This window comes from Argiope bruennichi, chromosome 1, assembly GCF_947563725.1.
Source record: "Argiope bruennichi chromosome 1, qqArgBrue1.1, whole genome shotgun sequence".
NCBI lineage: Eukaryota > Metazoa > Arthropoda > Arachnida > Araneae > Araneidae > Argiope > Argiope bruennichi.
The window spans coordinates 40,781,046-40,802,016 of record NC_079151.1 but is presented as its reverse complement, the minus strand read 5'-3'; the positions used below and the strand labels follow the sequence as shown (position 1 = coordinate 40,802,016).

The following is a 20,971-nucleotide window of genomic DNA, read 5'->3' as shown; positions in this document are numbered from 1 at the left end:
TTCGTTGGGTTAATTCGTTTACAGAGGAAGAATTTATTGTTATAAAAATTTATTGCATATGGTAAAAGATTAAAATTCATATTAAAAACATGTCAAAAGTATATGATGGCTATATCTTGCATGCAATTTCCATGAAATTTATTATTAATTTTGTAGAGTTATAATTTAATTTTAAAATGATTTTGCAATTCCAATGAATTCAAAATTTTCAGAAGGTTCGATTGGTCCGTTAACAAGCAAAGGTTAGGTTTAACCGATTTTAAAAACTTTGCCTGAAAAATCAAAAACTATTAATGATTCAGTTAAAATGTGGAAGCTAACTATCAGCAAATGCAAAATATGTTGGTTATCATATCAAATTAAATTAAACTATGCTATGACTGTCCTCATTGGTCTTGTCGTAACTGTCACTGCAACAAACTAAAAAATGTTTTCAGATGTTTATCAAATGTCTCATAATCCTTCGATCGCACCATAACAGAGGTATCCTAATAACTCGAGTTTATTTAATTTCATAGGATATAAAGTAGTTTGTTAAAAATTGGTGAAAAGTATTGATTAGATTAAAATAAGATCAGTTTAGGAATATTTAGAAAAGTCTCAAGTAACTTGTTTATATGTGCATGTGATAAGCATTTTATTAACTTTGCAATTACAATGACACGTACACCTATAGTTTTAGATAAAAATCCTGATTTGATCAGAAATAGCATCACTTGATAATTAGAAACAATTAAAAAGTTATAGTAGTTCTTAATCCAGTTTGAGAAATTAAATTTTTTTAAAGAGGTTGTTAACATGCATATATTTCACTTGTTCTTTGGTTGAACTCATTAAATTATAGTAAAATAGGCAGGGAATTTTTTTCTAAGAGATAATTACTCTAATATGCTCATGAAGAAAATTTTGTTGATATTGCTAAAGGTTAGAACAAGAGTTATACACCATTAGTAACTAGAGCATTAAAATGAAGATATATTCTTACATTTGAAATTAATACAGTTTTTTCAGTGGAATTGATAGCTTTTACATGTTGAAACAAAAATTTCAAAATGCTATATTAATATGAATTCTACTAAGTACTTATTATTTAAAGATCGAGTAAATTCATTCTGAAAATAAGATCCTTCAATGAAAGTCAATTTAAACATCATTTTTGTAACAAATTTAAAAATTACGAAGGTTACATAAAGTTAGAATAAGGGATGCGATTGTTTTTTTATCTCAGGATTCTCGAATGAGATAAGATGCGTCGAATATGTATTAGTGCAAACAAAATAGAAATATACTAATCTATATTCCAATAAATAATTAAGCACAATTTTAAATTAATTGCGATTTTAGTTCCCTTAGATTTATTTTATCATCTTGGAATTTTTACAGTTAGAGTAAATGTGGACTAAATGTTCTTGATGTAAAATAATCAAAATGTATCATATAGTAATAAAAAAAAATCTATATTTTTCCTTCTGCAAAAGAAATGTATTTTCTATGTAGTTGAGTAATATATATGTACTGAGAGTACAATTTCAAATTTCTCATTAGAATATTTTGAAAATCCTAATTAAATGCACAATTATATAAAATTTTTGAAAATCCTAATTAAATGCACAATTATATAAAATTTTTGAAAATCCTTATTAAATGCACAATTATATAAAATTTTTGAAAATCCTTATTAAATGCACGATTATATAAAAATTTTGAAAATCCTTATTAAATGCACGATTATATAAAAATTTTGAAAATCCCTATTAAATGCACAATTATAATATTTTGAGAATTCCTATTAAATGTGCAATTATATAATACTTTGAAAATCCTTATTCAATGTACAATTATATAATTACATTAGTAATTTTTAGTTTGAAATAGACTTTACGTTGTCTTAAGATTTTAGAGAACAGAAAAGAGGAATATCAAAACCAGCCATTAGAAAGCAATTTCATAAAATTTAAATATTTTTTTCTTCAAATATTTCTAAGGGATTGCTCATGTTTGTAAAGAGCTCAGCGTCTAGAATATGAAAATAAAAACAAAATGCAAATAAGTTTCAGTTCAGTTTTGTTTTCCTTCATTTTTTTATTTTTTATTTTGCCAATTTCTATTCTTCTTTGAAAATACCTATTCCCTTAACTAAAATCTTTTAGTGAATTATGCACAAAAACTGAAAAAAATTAAAGCAATATTTTTCTTTTTTTTCCCATTTTTTTTTTCTTTTTCAATTTACGTTCACCAATTTCATTTTTAGTTATTTGCAATTAATAATTTAAAAAAAAAATCAAGCATAATGATTGTCATTCGGGGTGTGCTTTTAATTTTTTTTTATTCTTGTATTCATGTTGTCTTTTAAATATTTTGTTTTTATTATATAGTTTTTATTTTTTTAAAGTGACTTACCACTTTTTCTTTTTCCATTGATTTTCATCTTTATTGTATAGAAAGAAACATTTTTTTATTCAAAATTTAATCCTATTTAAAAAAAGACCACGTAAATATTTTTTTTATGAAAGTAAAAATAATTGTTTCTTTTTTTCTCTCTATTTTATTTTAGCGTCTTTTATCAGATATTTTTTCTCGCGAGCTACGCTGCGAATAAATTCAAAAATCTGGACTGCCTTTCTTATTTATCAATCTTCGAATAATTCCTTATAATTTTCACTACATAGAAAAGAATCATTCCAACCATAAGTATTTGTGATTAGGCCTTACAAATTTAAAAGAATAAAGAATGGATAAAGTTTATCTATTCTTTATCTTTTATTTATTAAATATTTCATTATCATGCATTTTAATTAAGGCAGTAAGCCTTTTTTAAATCATCAGATGGTACGTAAAAAAATTATTTTTATTACTATGTATCTTACAAATAAATAAAACGAAAAATGAGATAAATTTTATTTGCCGAATGCTTCCAATTTATAAATTTAATCATAATATTATATTTCTTGTAAAAGATTGTATTGTTTACTTATCAGGTTGACGGTTAATAAGGATTTTTTGTAATTTAAACCATAAAAGGATATATGTTCGTTTTATATATATATATATATATATATATATATATATAGAAGGGTTTATTTTAATATGTGCACTTTAAAGATCTTGAGGAAGATATGTACCTAAAATATAACAACAAAGATTAATTACTTTATTCGTTTAAAAAGTGAATAAAAAAATAAATTAAAAGTCAATTTCTTGTTACCCAGTACTTAATTTAGAAATCTTTTTCCTTGAAATCCAAATTTTATAAAAAGCTAATTTACTATGAGCAAGAAAAAAAATTCACATCAGATTGTCTAAACTTTAAAATATATATTATATAGAAATTTAATATCATACAAACAAATTTAAAGGAATGATTAATAATTCCTGCTATGAGTTGCAATTTTCAGATGTAGTATATCTAAATTAATCAAAACCTAACTAAACAATTCTTTGAATCCATGGAAAATTAAAAGGATAAAAATAATTTGATCTTCAAATTATCATTTCAAACTTAATAATTTAAAAAAGTAGTAAAATCATATCCTATATTAAAAAAAACACTTCAAAGATTAAGAAAAATACAAATATATACATAATTTAGCTTTAAAATTTTTAATTCCTCGAAGGGGAAAAAAAATTAAACTTTACTACATTTAATAAAAAATAAGAAACCATTCAGACTAAAAATTAAAAATTGCATTCTCCAGCACATTATACGCATTTATTTATCTGATAATTCTTTGTTTCCTTTATATTAAAACATGCATGATCTGAAATTTATTTTTTAAAAAATTCAGATAAAAAATGTTTTTTTTTAATTAGAAGAAACATAATTTACTTAAAAATATTTTAATAAGAAATGTTATTGAAAATTTGTTTATTTTCTTTAATATCAATATATGTAACATTTTAAAAGCATTTTATTATTACTTTTATAAAATTTATAATATTATAAGATTTATATAACCCTTTTTTTAACATTTCATAATATAAAAATCAGAACTTCACAGAATTTTATTTTGATGGAAATAAAAATCGTTGAATCTATTTTTTAAATTTGATTCAGTATATAAACTATATTCGTATAGTGAGAAATTCCATTAAACATATAAAAAATCACTCTTAATAATACGAATATTTTTAAAATTTATAAATATTTAATACTTTAAATATAATACCAATCATCAGTCACTGTGACTGAACTTTCCAGTTTGGCAATGTAATTCACTGGCGATTTAGATTAATTTTTCTGAGCAGACCGTAGTAGTCACCGGTGACTGAAAATACAAAATACGACATAAAACAAAAACAAAAAAATTACCTTCTATTAATAAATGGGCTTAAATTTATCTTATCAAAATATTTTAAGTTTTCCATTAAAACACAAACATCTTGTGTAGCAGATGAATATAAACATCAAGAACATCGGTGGAAACCGTGCACGAAACTGAAAGGAAGGCAATATCAGAATGGGATTTAACGAGTTATGACTCGTTATATGTGGAAACAATTTTAATTTAGAATTTTAATAGACGAAATTATGAAATAAATTATGATTGAACTTGAATAAAATATTCACAAATTGCATCAAAATTATAAAATAAATTATGATTGAACTTGAATAAAATAATCACAAATTGCAGCAAAATTATAAGAGTATACTTAAGCTCAAATAAACACAGGAATAAAAACATGTTAAATGCAATCTCGATATAACTTTTATGCCTATAATCCTATCAAACTCACATGCCTTTTTTTATGTTTCAGGTCTTTACGAGTGAAAGTCACTAGCTGTAATTTGAAGAAAGCATTCATTCTTTGTGAGTCATGTTTGCTCATTGCCAGGTGCGTTGGTCGTAAAATTATTATTCCTATCACCTCCTCTTAAAAAAGGTTTCTGATACAATACGACTTTTCATCACCCAGCATTCCTGCTACTGACGCGCGATCATTTTTAGAGCACCAGTCATTTACTCAAGTGATCAAACATCGACCTCAAGGAACGTAAAAACAGCCCTTTACGATTGCTTTGCGAATTAATCGAGCTAACGAGTGCTCAGCCAAAAAAACGAGGCAGAATCCTAGAACAAAAAGGAAACAAATAATAAACGATTCTTAACAGTAGCATTTTGTTCCTGACTCGCCGTGTACCAATTTTTTTTCCATCCACCCATCTCATTTCCCGGTCCAGGGCTTTGGTAGAATGGATTGTAAACTGCGTTTTATGGTTTCAGACCAAGAGTATAAAAATGATGAAGTTTCGTTCTAAAACAGAGAGGAGCTTGCTTTCGAATCCTTTCAAGAATTCTGTCTGTCTGTGTAGGCGAACTTAAAAGTTACGGCATTTGTCTAAAAGCTATTTTTTTCATCATGTCTGTTTGCTGGTGATGTTTAAATTGCTGATCGAAAAGGCAGGATTCTATACTTTCTAGGTGGTCCGATTTTATTTCTTATCTGGAAGGAAATATTTTTTATGGTGGATATTCTCAAAGATTACAACACAGTCTATGCTTGGAATTATAGCTTTACTTTAAAAACTCAAACTTTTATGTGACGTATTATCGAAATGAAAACAGTACAAACTCTGAAAAAATGAAATAGAATTGAAACCATTCTAGTTCGTCATTTGACTTGAGTAAACAGTTTCCTCGAAAATACCGTCGTAAAACAGTTGTTTTGTAAACAACTTGTTTTGAGTAAATATTGGTATTCCTTTTAATATTTCCTTTATATTTACTGTCATCACCATATGGTATAAAAACTATGGAAAAAAATTCTTTTTAAATTTTGCTTTTGTATGTAGAATTTTAAGCTCTTTCATTGACTTTTTTTTCCCGCTAGAAAAAGAAAATTCCCTAGGGAAACTTATTTTATCATGGTAATGAAACATATTTTACATATTCCTTAAATGACAAGCAGCAACAATACATGCCGTCACTTTTTGTTTTAAAACATTCTAACGCATATTTTAATATACATTAAGAAGGTTAATTTGTTATTAACCATCATTAATAACAAATCATTTTTATGCTTTTTCAACAAGCTATATTTTAAGCTTTCATATTTTTTTAATGCCGAATCACTTATCAGAATAAAAATGCTTTCGTTTACTTTTTAATTCCTGTATTAAAGATCGCATTATTTTTGAAGTAAATTAAAATTTAATAAGCTCTCTTTATTCTTTTGTGAGCACGAATCGATAAGATATACAATTTCATGATATTCGAATAAAATGGTAAGTTATCAATTCCAATATAATCTAACGATATATATTAATTTTTTCCCATATTCTGCTTTCCAAAATATCTAAATCTTCCATATTCTTCTCTGCATATAATTATTGTGTTAGTAAAAAAAAAAAAAAAAAAAAAAAAAAACGTTTTGATTTCCGGAATTATTGTATTCCCAATTAAACATTGGCAAAAAATTAAAAACTGTTGAATATAGATAATAGTTTTACTAATAATATCCTGTTATGATTGAAGGATCTCTATTGATTCTGCAAATGCATTTAAAATTCGAACATTAAATTGCATTTTCCTGATTCACTAAGGAACAATACATTTACAAAATGCTGATAAAACGATTAATATCACGAACTTCATAGCCCATTTTTTTTTATAGCTTTCACTTTCCTGCGTGCAAAAAGTTGTTTTCCGTCTGATATTTCATTAGAATATTCCACACTCTTGACCTCAAATAGAAAGTCAAACGTCTTTCAGAAGGTTTCTAAATGGTTTGTAAAGCAGAAAATACACTCATAATAATTTATATGTGCAAATAAAAGTCATAAAATGTCTACACTTTTTTGGAATTCTCCATGCTTCAACACAGACAAACCATTCGCCAGAGAGCACGTGAAGTGCGGGTTTTCTGAAAGCGAAAGCGTCTAAAAAGGCGTTTGGCAAAACAAGAATTATGTTTTTAGAGCAGCAGCTGAATCCATAGTAGTTGCTGGAAAACGCTGTATCGTGGCGGTTTGCGATGATATCTGCTTTACAAGTTGATTATGTCAGTCATAAGCTACGATAAGCATATCTGATGTTGCTAGAGAAATCGGATCGTCTCATATGAAGGTTGTAGTTATTTTATGTATATTTTTTGTCTGTCTAATGTGTAGCAAATCGTGACTTCGCGAGAAACGCTAGAAAAAATGTTTTTTGCATGCTTCTTAATTCTATCGTTAGCTAATAAGGTTGAATTGAATCAAATTTTTTTTTTCTTTAATTCCATTGACTGCATGTTTACATACATCTCAGTTTTTATTGTCTGAACATTATTGTTTATAAAAATATATCATTTATAAAATTGTCTAAGTATATATATTTCTGAATTGTTATTATTTTTATCATTAAATAACAATGAACATATTATCACTTTTTCAAATATTTTTAGAATGACTATCAATGATAAACTGTTTTAAATTTTATTTATATACGAGTGGCTTTTCAGGATTATTAAGATGTTACGCAAATAATTCATATATTATTAAAAACAATCAATGATCTATTTCGAATTGAGATATATATAGATAAAGATCAAGATTGTTTAAGTTAATATCTAGATGCTTTTGAAAATATATTTATATAAAATGTTAAGTCCATAAATTAATCAGCAGTTTTTTTTATCTGGTTGCAATTAATTTTTCTTGTTTGCGAATGTAATTAAATAGAAAGTAACGTTCTTATAATGTATAGATTAATGTTTAATAATTCTGAAAAAAAATTAAAAATGCAATATTTAAATTGATAAAATGTTTGCAAATGTGTTTCTTCATGTAGAAAATAATTTTAAAAATTGAATTACTCTAGTAATAAATAAAAAAAAATAGAAAGAATAATATTAAGAAATTCTAAAATATCCAATAAGTCCCACAACATTATTTAATGGTTTAGTATTCTATTGAAATATTTTATATAGCAACAAATGGCTGTAACCGCATGAATTCTTACTTATTCAATACATTTCTTATGAATCTGTATTTTCCCAAAATAATCATTCTAAATTTCCAACATAAATGAAACATTTTTCTTATGAATAAATACACCTAGGTTAGAACCAATTATAAAAATTTTTATTAAATCTAAATTTAATATTTCACTAACTATCTTCGATTTGGTTGAACGTCGTTATAAATAACGATTAACAGATAAATATTAACTTTGTAATTTTTAATCAGTTGTTTATATGTAGTACATTTTTTTATTAAAAAGAGCAATATTTCATTTTCTTTTTAGAAGTATTTATTTCTATATCCCTTTATATATCTTCTCTCAAAAATTATTTTCATTGCCATATTTTAGAAATATTTAATTAACGACAAAAAAATAAAGAAAAGTTGTTAAAATGCCAGATGTTGACTAAATATTAAATACATTTTGGCAAAAGATTAAGAATTTCTCTATTCTTGCTTTGTTTATCAATACAAGTATATCTTGAAAATATAAATATATTAATACTCGCAAATAAGAACGAAGACTAACCATGAAATGCAAGTCAGAAATTATTAAAATAAGATATAATTTTATTCAATTTATATTAATTGGATCATGTCAAAGCATATAAAAATTTAAGCAATTAAATATTTTTTAACTCTTTCAAGTTTTTCGTGTTTATCCAATCAATAAAAAACTTTAAAGTGAGAATCAAGTTTATCAAAACTTTGAAATAGTCTTTCTAAATCTCGCCATTTTAGTAGTTATTTTCTGTAGATACTCACTATTTCAATTGAAAAAAAATATTTCTTTTTAAAAGTTTATGATATAAATTAGAGGCAATGAGCGCATGCATTACCCATTGCAAAATTCAATATATTCTTGACTTTTTGAACAATACCTTTAATGTTTATTGATAATTGTTCAAAAATTACGGAAATAAAGGAATATTCTTTATTAATGTAACAACAATAGTCCTGTAGATAATTATACGCATTGTTACCAATAAATATATTGTAAAATTCTAAATTCCAACAAATATTTCTTTCCCATCGTTTTATATGTGTTCAACACTTATTCAATTTTCTTGTAGGGCAAATATTTTAAATGTAACAATATATGTAAGAAATTTTGCTGGAAACTAGAGTTCTACCCGAGTATGAGAATAGTGTTTTTTATAGAATAATTTTTTTTTACATTTAGATAGTAACAAATCAAATCTAGTCAGAGGAATTATTTTCGTCGTTTCAAGACTGTTAATGTTTTATCAATTCATATTGTTAAATTCAAGTCATATTACAGTATTTTCCGAAGCGAAAAAAAAGAAAAAAAAGAAAAAGGATTTCTTTTTTGCAATCGTATATTCGACAAAGAGTTCAAAAATACATAATCAAAGATTATAATGATAATTTCTCACTCTATATCCTTAAAATTTCGAATTATCTTTGAACATTAATTATATTTTTTTCAGAAGGTAATATCGTTTATACAGCATTTAATTACTTCAATGATTCAATGAAAATGGGGATCAACTAATGCTCCCGAATATTTGTGTTTTGATCAAATTCCCCTAGAATTTAATATTTAACTTTTAATTAAAATAACAAAGTAAGATTAAATAACTAAGTAATTATATAATTGGTAGTATTAAGTAATTGGTGTAAATAACTTTTACTGAAATTTTTCCCAATCAACACATAGGAGTAAAAATAGGATTTTTAAATAATTTAATTGTAATTTCGAATTTTGGTCAAAGATATGTGAAATAAATTTAGAAAGGAATCGAAAATATTTAACATCCCCCTCCCACTAAAACAAATGCCATGATTGCTTTCAGCTGGAGAAACAAAAATACATCCAGGATATATCAGAGAATCGCAAATGGGGATTCAGAATACTTATGAATCAGTTGAGCTATGCTGATAAGAGGATTATATATGAAAGCCTTCTAAACGAGATTTGTTGGATAAAAGAATAACATATTTGTTCAGACAATGGGAATACGATATCTAAGAGATAAGAATAAATACGAACGTTGAACAATGCTTAACAAACAACAATTATACAATTTTCTCTAGCGTGTTGTATTTAATTGGAAACAGATGGAAAACTTTAAGAATTGGTAATACTTATAATTTAAGCGATTTTGAAATATAGAGAAATATAGAGACTAGAATATCGCAGCTTAAGTGATAAGATGTATTTTTACCCTTTGTAATTAATCTGTTTTTTTCGTAATTCTAAAGCTACTTTTCTTTATTGTCTTTTAATAAAAAGTATTTTTTTAAAGAATTTTTTTTTTTTGGTTTTTGTTTTCTGAAATTAAAGTTTAAATTTCCTGAAGATAAAAACATTTTATAATATAATTCAATAAGGCATTTTAATTTTTATTGTTTAAAACAAATTGTCTCTTAACTAATCAAAAATTTGGAATTACGGAATTTTGTTAGAAAAAGTATTACTGCTTGAAATTACTTCAAAGTGTTAAACGGATGAAACTCTTGATTATATTTATGATTATCTATTTAGGTAATGTATTCTGATTAATGATTATTTTTGACAACATGTTTGTTGATAAGAATATCTCTTTCTATTGAGTAATTAAAAATATTGTAAATTTCCAAAATATTGGAAGGAAATAAAATTACTAAAATTTATATTTTCATTGATTATGCACAGTAACATTCTTTAAATGTTTTAAGTTGTGGATATACTTTCTTTAAATAAGTTACAACTAATTGAGCATATCTAATTATAATGCTTATAAAACTAATTAACATTTTTTTACAAATATTTCGTATCGTGTATTCGAAGACAGTATTTCGAGACGTGTGTATACATGTTTACCTCTATAAATGAATTCCTTAATATTTTTTTGTACTTAAAAGCTTCTAAAATGTTAGTTTTCTGTATAACTGTTGAAGAAATAAAAGGAATTTTTTTCACTATATTACTTTCGAAAGAAAGATAAATTATTTTTATTAAATAAGTTCAAACTCCCGTTTTTGAATTAAAAGTAAATCGCTTTTTGCTCATGTAACTTAAAATGAATTCGGTGCAAAAATTACAGTTTACAGTAGATATTACAGTTTCGAACCAAATCATTTTACAACCTGGAAACTTGTATTGATAATGTAAAACCTTTGAGACAAAATCACTTGATGATTGATTTTTCTAGATAAATTTTCGAAAAATTTTCATACACATCTATAATATATAAATATTTTGCTTTTCTTCATAATTGAAAATGTCATCTTATTTACACTTCTATTTGCTTTAGAGAGACGTTTTTCAATTTATGTACAGGAAAATTTGTGTTATATATTGTTAAAATTTAAAAATAATGTTTTCAAAAAAAAAATCAGTAAAGTTTAAAATTATAAGATTTAAACTCAAAACTAATATAAAAATATATCATTTTTAAGTCATTATATGTCTTTTGAAAAGGAGATATAAATATTCTTTATCATGCCCTTGCAATCGTTCTATGTTACAAAACCTAAGTCATAAACACTGAAAAGTGGGAACAAAAAGATGATTAAGGTAAAAGTAAAAAAGAAGAAAATATCCATTTTAAGAATCTGTTGTAACTAAATAAGTAATAATAATTATTATTTTCGGTTTTGGTATTTTTTTGACAATCCAAAAACTATATAAACTTGTTTTTTTTCCCAGAACAAGAATATTTGAGAAATTATAAAAATAAATTCTTTAAATTCTTCTAATATAAATTGGATTACTTAGAAATTTAAAACCAAATGAGGCATTTCATGCAATTATCTTTGTGCCTTGGAATATGCAGATACAACGAGCTATTTCTCCCAAAGTAGCACCGTGTTGTTTCATGTTAAAAGAAACATTAAAGACTATTTGTACTTGATTGCTCATCCAAACTAAATATATCTTTACATACATCATGCCCCGATATTATAATTCATACTTTTGCATTACCACAGTCGCTGACATGACTCACTCCTGATATATAAACCGCCCATCTAAATATATTAACCTTATTCCCTATGTTTCAACTATAACAGAGAAGGAATCATCTAATTAGATAGTAGGTGTGAACCACAGTCGAATCATGCAACAAATAACTTGCGAGACACAAACAACAGTAATAGTAAATATAAAAATCAAGCTCAGGATAACGAATAATTTACTTACCACAAGGTACTTCTTAACTTTTTTTTCTACTAGCAACAACAAAACACTGTTGTCAATACAAGTCTTTTTGATTTTCTTTCTGTTATTAGGCGAACAATCCAGCATTTCATTTGGTCTCGCACTCTTCAAATGAGTCAAAAATGCAGTTTTTTTTTCATAGCACAAACACTTTCCTCTACTTTCTGTTTTGTGCTAGTATACATATTTAATGTTGGATATTCCATTAATATAATAAGTTATTTCTATATTATAATCATTTTTAGTTCTTATTTCCTTTACTGTCTCGAAATTGTTGTAAAATGGCACATAAAGCTTGCAAATTCATTTTAAAACAGTTCTCATATTTTACAAACATTAGTCACATATCATTTCATTTACCACATATTACTTCATTTTGGTCAAACGAAAAAACTCAATTCTAAATATATTCCAGTACCATAATTTGATTTCATGAACTTATAAAAAGAGAATTTCTGCAAACTTGCAAATGCTATTATTTGCAAAATACGTTATTGCACTAAATTATATTAAGATGACTGATTTTGCTTGATTTCTTGTTATGAATGGTAAAAACATTTCAAATTGAGCAAAACACGAATCAATATAATCCAAACGCTTCAGCATGCCAACGTCGAAGGAATGCTAATTTTGATTATGGTTAATTGTTGTTTAAATGCTTATAAGATTTCTGAAGATCGAAGCATATAAAAACTCATCGCACGCAATTTTAGCTGCAGATGCATCTTATAGAAGCTTAAATATTACCTTCCATTTTGAATGAGAAGTAAAATTTGTATCGTATCATAATAAAGAGTTTCTGGAACTTTTGTAGGGAAATGATTTTTTTATAAAATCATACCTTAAATTTCCAGATTTGAGCCTGTTTGACTTCTATAATTCTCGTAGTTGAAAATTAGCTTGAAAGACAGGCTTTATGAGACACTTGGAGACTAAACACACTTGGCTATTCTTTAATGTACCTTCATGCGAGCCCCCCAAAAGGACCCTAGGAATCATTCCGTTAATGAAATATATGTGGACCATGGCGAATAAATAGGGGATATTGTTATTTTTTTAAATCAATAAATCACATTATAAGATACTTATAGAATTTATATCTTATAACCTTAAACGAACAATTCTTGCATATATATATAAATTTATTTCATGTATCTCGGAATTGACTCTAATGATTTGGATCACATTTTATATTTAGATAACGCCTTGCTTTTTAAATTTATCTATATAGGTGTCCATCATGAAAAAACGCGATTTTACACACAAGAAAAAACTAACTAGCCTTTTTATATCTGCCCGTGATCTTACCGTCATGGGTTCGAGTCCCGGTTTAGGCATGGTTGTTCTTTCTGTGAGATGAGTAAATGTGCCCTCCTGTAAAAAGGGGTTGTGCAAGCGAATGAGTGATACGTGAATGGCAAAGTCGTACTCTTGGCCTTAGTTGGTGCTACTATAAAAACAAGAGACGCTCCCCCACCGGCTTAAATCGCTGTCTTCGTAACACCGGGTTTGTCTATGGCAAGTGCCATAAGAAACAACAACAACATAAAACTGTTTGTAAGTTCAAAAATAAAACTAATGATAAATAAACTATAAAATTATTATTGTAATATAGCAGATTGTTTCGAATAACATGTTAAATTAAGTGCATCCATGATAATTTTTATTTAAATGACCAGTTCATATTTAGATAAGATTGAAAAATAATCATATGTATTCAATATGTCATTCGTATCTAAATATTTTCTCAGAAAAATCGCAATTAAAAAAAACACCCTGCGGCGTGAAGAGCGTTTTTCCAGATATTATATATAAATTCCGATTTCCTGCTGGAAAGACTATGTAATTTTACGAATGAAGGATGATTCAGGGGGACAATTATAAATAAGGGAATATTTCATTAAACAAGATATTAAAAACATAGCCGGCATCCTTGCATAGGGGTAGCGCATCTACCCTGTGATCTGGGCGTCCCGGGTTGAAATCCCGGTTCCGGGCATGCTTGTTCTTCACTTGTGTTCTATCTGTGAGGTGTGTGGATGCGTCCCCATGTAAAAAGGGGTTGTGCAAGCGAATGTGTGAGTTTCATCTTCATATGAGCTAGAAGTCAGACTTCTGTCCGAGGGTGCTCGGGGGCCTTTAACCTCAGAATCGACTGCACCCCCTTTCCGTGGTAACGCGGACACGACATCATGATCATTAAAAACATAAAATTTACAAAAAGAAAGAAAATTCAAAAATTTATGAAAAGAAAATAAAAAATTTAAACAGAATCAAATGAAAAATTTTGTTTTAGTGTACAAAATATTCTAAAAAATTATAAAATCTTAATAATAGGTGTTAAAATTACTAAACTACAAAACAATTCCCCATTTAAAAACTATATTTGCTTTCCTGAAATTCATTAAATATCAGGACCCTATTCAACTGGTTTTTCTACCTCAATTTGTTTAATAAAGTTTCTGTATGTACAACATCATTGAAAGAAAATAATTTAGTGAGGGAACACACAGAATTCAATTTGTATGATAATGACAAAGGCAAACAGGAGATATAAAAGGACTTCTTATTTCTGCTGCTAAAACAAGCTTCCCTTTTTTCAGAATTGTCGTTATTTTTAGATTGCCTTATGTACTTAGGTTCCCTCTGAGAGAAAATAGAATGTGACGGTATTTTCTATTCTTATATTTTATTTGTATTTTACGTTAACATTTTATCACAATAATTTTAAAAGGAATTATTTGGAATATGACGATATTTTTATTATTTATATTCTCTATTTCAAAATTCCATTGCAAGAAGGATTCAATTCAATTTCAATCTGAAAGAGAGATTCAATAATTTTTATTTAATTTTTATATGAAATATTGATAAAAGAAAAGAGGACCGAAAAACCATTAAAATGATTTCATTGGAATGATTTTTAAAATGATGCTTTCTACTAGAGTAATCTATCTTTCTAATGTAAAGCACTTTCCTAATACATAATTTATAAAGTTTTATTCCAAAGTATTTGAATTGATTCTGTGTTACTGTTTTGCTTATCTAAATATGTAAATACTAGGCATTTATTATTGAAAATAGAATTTCATGATATATTTTTTTTTTAATTTTCAATCAGAAAACCATAAACAAACATTGATATGTAAAACATTCATTTAATGTTTGGATTATTATTATTTGATTTAGATGATTATATGTAGCAATATTTATTTATATAATATACCAATCAAATTCAGTGGGCGGTTATGTAGCATCTAGACGGGATATAATTTGTTGCTCCCAGGCCATACACTATTTTCTTCAATTCATTTTCATATTATCTGGTTTTGATATCATAATTTATACTCTGCTGATTTGATTAAATTTTCAATCGAATAAACAATAATTCTTCTTATGATATTCGAAAAGGATTATAAATGATATTCGCTATTTTATCAGCTATTATTTATACATAGCTTTAGTTATCTCTAAGTTATGCCCTTGTGCCCAATATTAACAAATAAGAGAAGATATTAATTCTGCATGCAAAATAATGAAAAATAAATATGATGGTATCATAATCAAAGATATGGTTATGATACATATGTGGTTATAATACTATCTTTGATTTTATATGCAATTATGTATTTATATATGTAATTAGTAAGGGTTTCTCTTTTATCAGCACGGGAATTACAGGAATAGTTATTTACACAGCAAGAGAATTACAAGAATAAATTAATTAGTCAGCAAGAGAATTACAAGAATAAATTAATCAGTCAGCAAGAGAATTACAATAATAGATTAATTAATAAGCAAGAGAATTTGTCAGCAAGGGAATTATAAGAATAGATCAATTAATAAGCAAGGGAAAATATCAGCAAAGGAGTTACTAGAGTAAATTTTACTTCTTGAGCCTAGATAATAGCAGAAACAAACAAACAAAAAAAAATAGCGACCTGAGACACACAGTGGGAGAGAGAGAAAGATAAATCTTGGAAAAATTTTAAATGAAGTATATACATTTATGACTTCGTTTTCCTCGTTGCTAAGAAATTTCTGGATCTCTTTAGTAGAAAAAATTTCACCACCCCATGATGCTCCCGTTGTCAAACAATTTTCTGAAAGCCAAGCACAAAACTTAAAAATAAGTTGAATTTAATTAAAAACATTTTTAACAACGTCAAAAATTGATTTTATAATATGAATTAAGTTTATAGATAATCAAGGTACCCGAATAAATATGTAGGTTAAAATTTACCACAGCCTTTTAGAATATTTCCTTGAAAATCTTTGAGATATCAGTAAAGAACTAAGGAAGTGACTGCATAAGAATATAAAGACAATTAGGGACTGATATCTGAGTAAGAAAGATATTTATGTGATGGTACATTATTGTTGGAACCAGCAGCGAAAACAAAGTTCTTTTGAAATTGTCAAACAAAAATTAACAAAATGAAACAAAATAATTTTTTCAATTTGTTTAATTTTAAATATTTTCATTTTAAAATTTTTATTACACTATTATATTATATTATATATATTATTTATAGTTTTTTATGATGTTATGTTTACTTTCAATCTCAATAATACAGCTATTACTTAAAAAATTTTTTAGAGAATTTAGCATGAGAAAATTATTTTGATTTAAATCCTATACCATAAGCATACCACTATTGCTCATATGTCACAAACAAATACTGATTACAAAAATTAATACCAAGTTTCTTTGAAACAACTGAAAGACTCATATAATTAACTTTTTAACCCTTTCTAGGGCCGTGGGAAGTATGCTTCCCACCAAATTTATCAATCTTTGTATAAAATTATGTAGGTTGGCATAAGTTCTGACAAATTTTTTTAGAAAGACAGAAACTTAGATGCTTCAGTTTTTTACTTCAGACAAAATGATGTGCCTTGATTTGTTACTTAATTATTAATAAACCAAATAAATTAATTAATCAAATTTAGTTTATCTAATAAGCTAAATGAATCCCTTTTCTTATTCTAATTTCAAGCCTAAAAATAATTTAACATAATATGACTAGAAAAAAATGGCCCTTTAAAGGGTTAAAAGTATAATATCAAATTATATATTGGCCTGTAAAATTAAATATTTATTTTTCTGATTATGAAATAAAACAAAATTCATGCGAAATGCAACTGAGAAGCAAATCCTTGCGACTAGAGAAATTTTATTCAATTATGTGTTAATATGTTTCACCGCTTTATGTTCTGATTAATTCGATGCAAACAATATATTTGAGAAAATTCAGAAAATTTGAAGATAAGTTCCATTTGCTTTCCCTTGAAGATATCAAATAATAATTACGGCTATTTTTTATATTTAGAAATATTTTAACAATATAAATAAAGATAGACATATTATTGTTGCTGGAGTTGCACATTCAAAAAGGATGTTTTGTCACCTGATATTAAATTGCTTAGAACTGTTTAAATTGAAAATGCATTTTAATTCCTCAAATTCCAAATTTGACTTTTATTTAAAAAATTTTAATCATTAGCTTGTTTATAGCTTAACGTCCGAACTAGTTTGGTACTTTTATAATAAATTAGATAATACAATCCATTTCGAAACTATGTTGTCAATTAAGAATCCATGCAAAGTTTGAAATATATGTGGGATATATGTAAATTTTGTAATGAATTATAGTATATCTGAATAATTAAATTTTAATTAATGCATTTTCGAAGCGATAATCCGATGCCCGGATATGAAGATTAAGAAGTTATAGAGTTAATCTAATGATTCAAAGATTCCTGATGTATATTTCTTATTGTATTTCAGAATTTATTTTCAATAGTTTAAACCAATTAATTTTGACGCTTTTATTTTAACATATTTTTATGAACAATTAGCAATTTAAATCTTTTACAGAGATAAATATGAAAAATAGCCATAGTTTTCAGATAGAAAGTTTTTCACATTAATTCAACAATTCAATTTCAAATTAATTAAACAAAATCTAATTAATGGAAATTAAATCGAAATATTTAAAACTGTTCTGGGTTTCTGTCAAAATAACGGGATAGTCTTTTAAAATATTATGTTTTATCAGATACTTTGTTATATTCTTAGGAAGCTGAAGCTCTGATGATATTATGCCAAGGTTTATATATATATATATATATATATATATATATATATATAGAATTATTGACAAACATATGAGATTTATATTTGAAAAATGAAGATAAAATATAATTCTTTAAAAAAACTATCTGTAGGTTTTAACTGTGCAGTAAGAATAATGTACTTTCATCACAAATATACAACATTTGATAATAAATTGCATCAAGTTAGTTTTTGTTATAATTTTATTTAGTAGGAAAATAATTAAACCTAAGTTAGTTTAGTATCAATGTATAATTAAAAGAATGTAACCCATAAAAATTCGGTAAAAAATTGTAATAACAATTTAAATGCTATGATAAATTACTCTCGAAATTCAAACGTCAACAAAACTTAGCAACTGGAGAATAACGCTACCTAATGCAGATTTTATATTCGTGATTTATTGTATTTTATTTAAATTAAAAGTTGAAGAAATATTTAATGCACGGGTATATTTCAAAGGAAAAAAATAGCGATGCATTCTTTTTGATAAAATTTACATTATTTTTCCAATTCTTAAACTGTAAGTATTTTAAAAATAATTCCTTTTTTTTCTAATTTTTATTCCAGAAATACAAAAAGAATAACATCAGCTTTCATATGCTATGACATACAATTTTTGTTTAAGAATGCAGTCACTTTTTTTTTCAAGTAATTTTTAGAAGATATTTTTATGTTTTCCATAAGCATGATAATCATGCTTATGGAAAACTTATATCTTACTTTTTATCTTACTTATGAAAACTTTTTATCTTACATATGAGGTATTCATGTCTTTTGTTAATTACATTCCAACTGTTTTTACTTAATCCTGAGATTGAAATACAAAAAAAAAAAAAAAAAAATATAACTTACAAAAACGTGGTTGCCATGCAATATGTTATAAAAAACAAAAAAGTTGCTGCACTTTGCAAAATTTTTTTAATAAGATTATTCTGGGAAAGAGCGAAGATTCCATGCTCTTTACAAAACGGATGTTATACTTTATACTGAACAGAATAAATAAGGCACGCCAAAATCTAATATTGCCTCAATTTAATCATCTGATAAAAGCCCTTTCTGGTTGGATTATGTATAAAAACTATTCTTCAAATAGCTCTTTAATTGGGGCAATTTCACCTTTCATCCTTCATTGTTAGTTAGAATAAAAGGTTTTCCAGCGCGTGGCTTGCTCGAAGGGCCTGCAGCAATTTTTTTCTTGCATTCTTTTTTTTTTTTTCCTTCCTTTCTTTTTGAGTATGATAATGGAATATTATAGTACTTACTTTAGATTAATACAATGTGAAACAGCATAAAAAGCTACCTCAATTTGCGTTAAGTAAAATATGACAAATATTCAAACATATTTTTATCAAAAAATAATTTTTATAGTGAAATAATAACGTATATTTCTTTCTCTTATTAGTTTGATTAGGAAAAGTGAATAATGACATTATTTATTGGAAAATTAAAAAAGAAAATCATTAAATGAAATATTTTTTACAAATTGCATATTTTTTTTCTATAAGACTTGTTTATGATAATTTCATCAATCAAACCAGAACAATTGTGCTATTATCCAATTACATTAACTACGAATAATACGATAACTATCTTGTCTTCAAATTTCTTATCGTTTAAATTCGATTACTTAATATGTTAACAGATTAGTAATTGATGCAGTTTATGTCTTTATATCGATTTAAATGCTTGCAGAATGTATAAATCCCATTAAAATAGCTGTTATATAGCTGATAACTTTGAGCAAGAAGGTCTTTTTTTTTTAATTAATCACAGTAATAAATGTTTTTAAAAAAAGAGTTGCAAAGAATCGAATTGACAAGCAAGCCTTTAAATAAAGTATTAAATTAAATACTGAATAAAATTATATTCATTTGAAACTATTAGCTGAAATAGTTTCCTATAGGTTTCTTTTCATAAAATATATCTACAGTAAAAAAAAAAAAAAAAAAAAAAAAAAAAAAAAAAAAAAAACCTAACATAAATAATTAAAAATGTATATATGTACTAGATTATATGTTATAAAATTTGAAAAAATTAGAAAATTTGATAATCATTTTAAATATTTTTTACCTCATTCAACTAGGAAAGATAGTCAAGGTTCTTTTTTTGTATATTCTTGCATTCAAAAAATATTTCCAATGAAAAGCATAGGATTTTATGTATATAATTTTATTATTATTATTTTTTAAATTTGATAAATATGGAAGAAAAATCTTGTACATATAATAGACTATTATCATTATAAAATAACAGTTAATGTACCATTTAAACCGTAATTTCTCCTTCAGAAACAAGATGTTAAATCTTAGTTTTACATGAAAAAATTATGTACAGCTGATAAATTAAAGGTTTAAACAGAAAATGAATGGGTATTCATTTTGATAATCATAAATGATTTGCTTTTAGTAAATAAGCTTTATAAATAATTTAAATTAATATTTCTGTGATGCAATGGTCTCAAATATGCATGCATGTTATGGGGCTCTGCTCTCAGTATTCACAAAAATATCATCCTTGCAAGATTTAAACATTTTATGATATAGCATTAGCTTTTAATTACACTTTGATAAAAAAAATAATCAAATTTTTACATTTTCCGCTAAATGCAGGAAAATTTTTGTTGAATAGAAAGCAAATGCTTATATATTTATTTCTGTATTTCACTAGAAATTACATTAAGAATATAATTTGAATTGCAAATAAACTTTTTATACATAAAATAACAAGAAACAAAAATTAACAA

The 20,971-nt window shown here is 25.6% G+C and overlaps 1 protein-coding gene across 2 annotated transcripts in view; it reads left to right on the top strand.

Moving 5' to 3' along the window:
- Window positions 1-20,971, top strand: part of LOC129963121 (somatostatin receptor type 2-like) — a 216,573-nt gene that overhangs the window by 140,912 nt on the left and 54,690 nt on the right. The window contains exon 3 of one of the 2 annotated variants that reach the window (XM_056077219.1): window positions 4,756-4,833. The gene's annotated coding sequence lies outside the window, so the exon portion shown is untranslated. Of the gene's footprint in view, window positions 1-4,755; window positions 4,834-6,915; window positions 7,065-20,971 lie in introns of those variants that run through there. The other variant, XM_056077210.1, reaches the window with a different exon arrangement.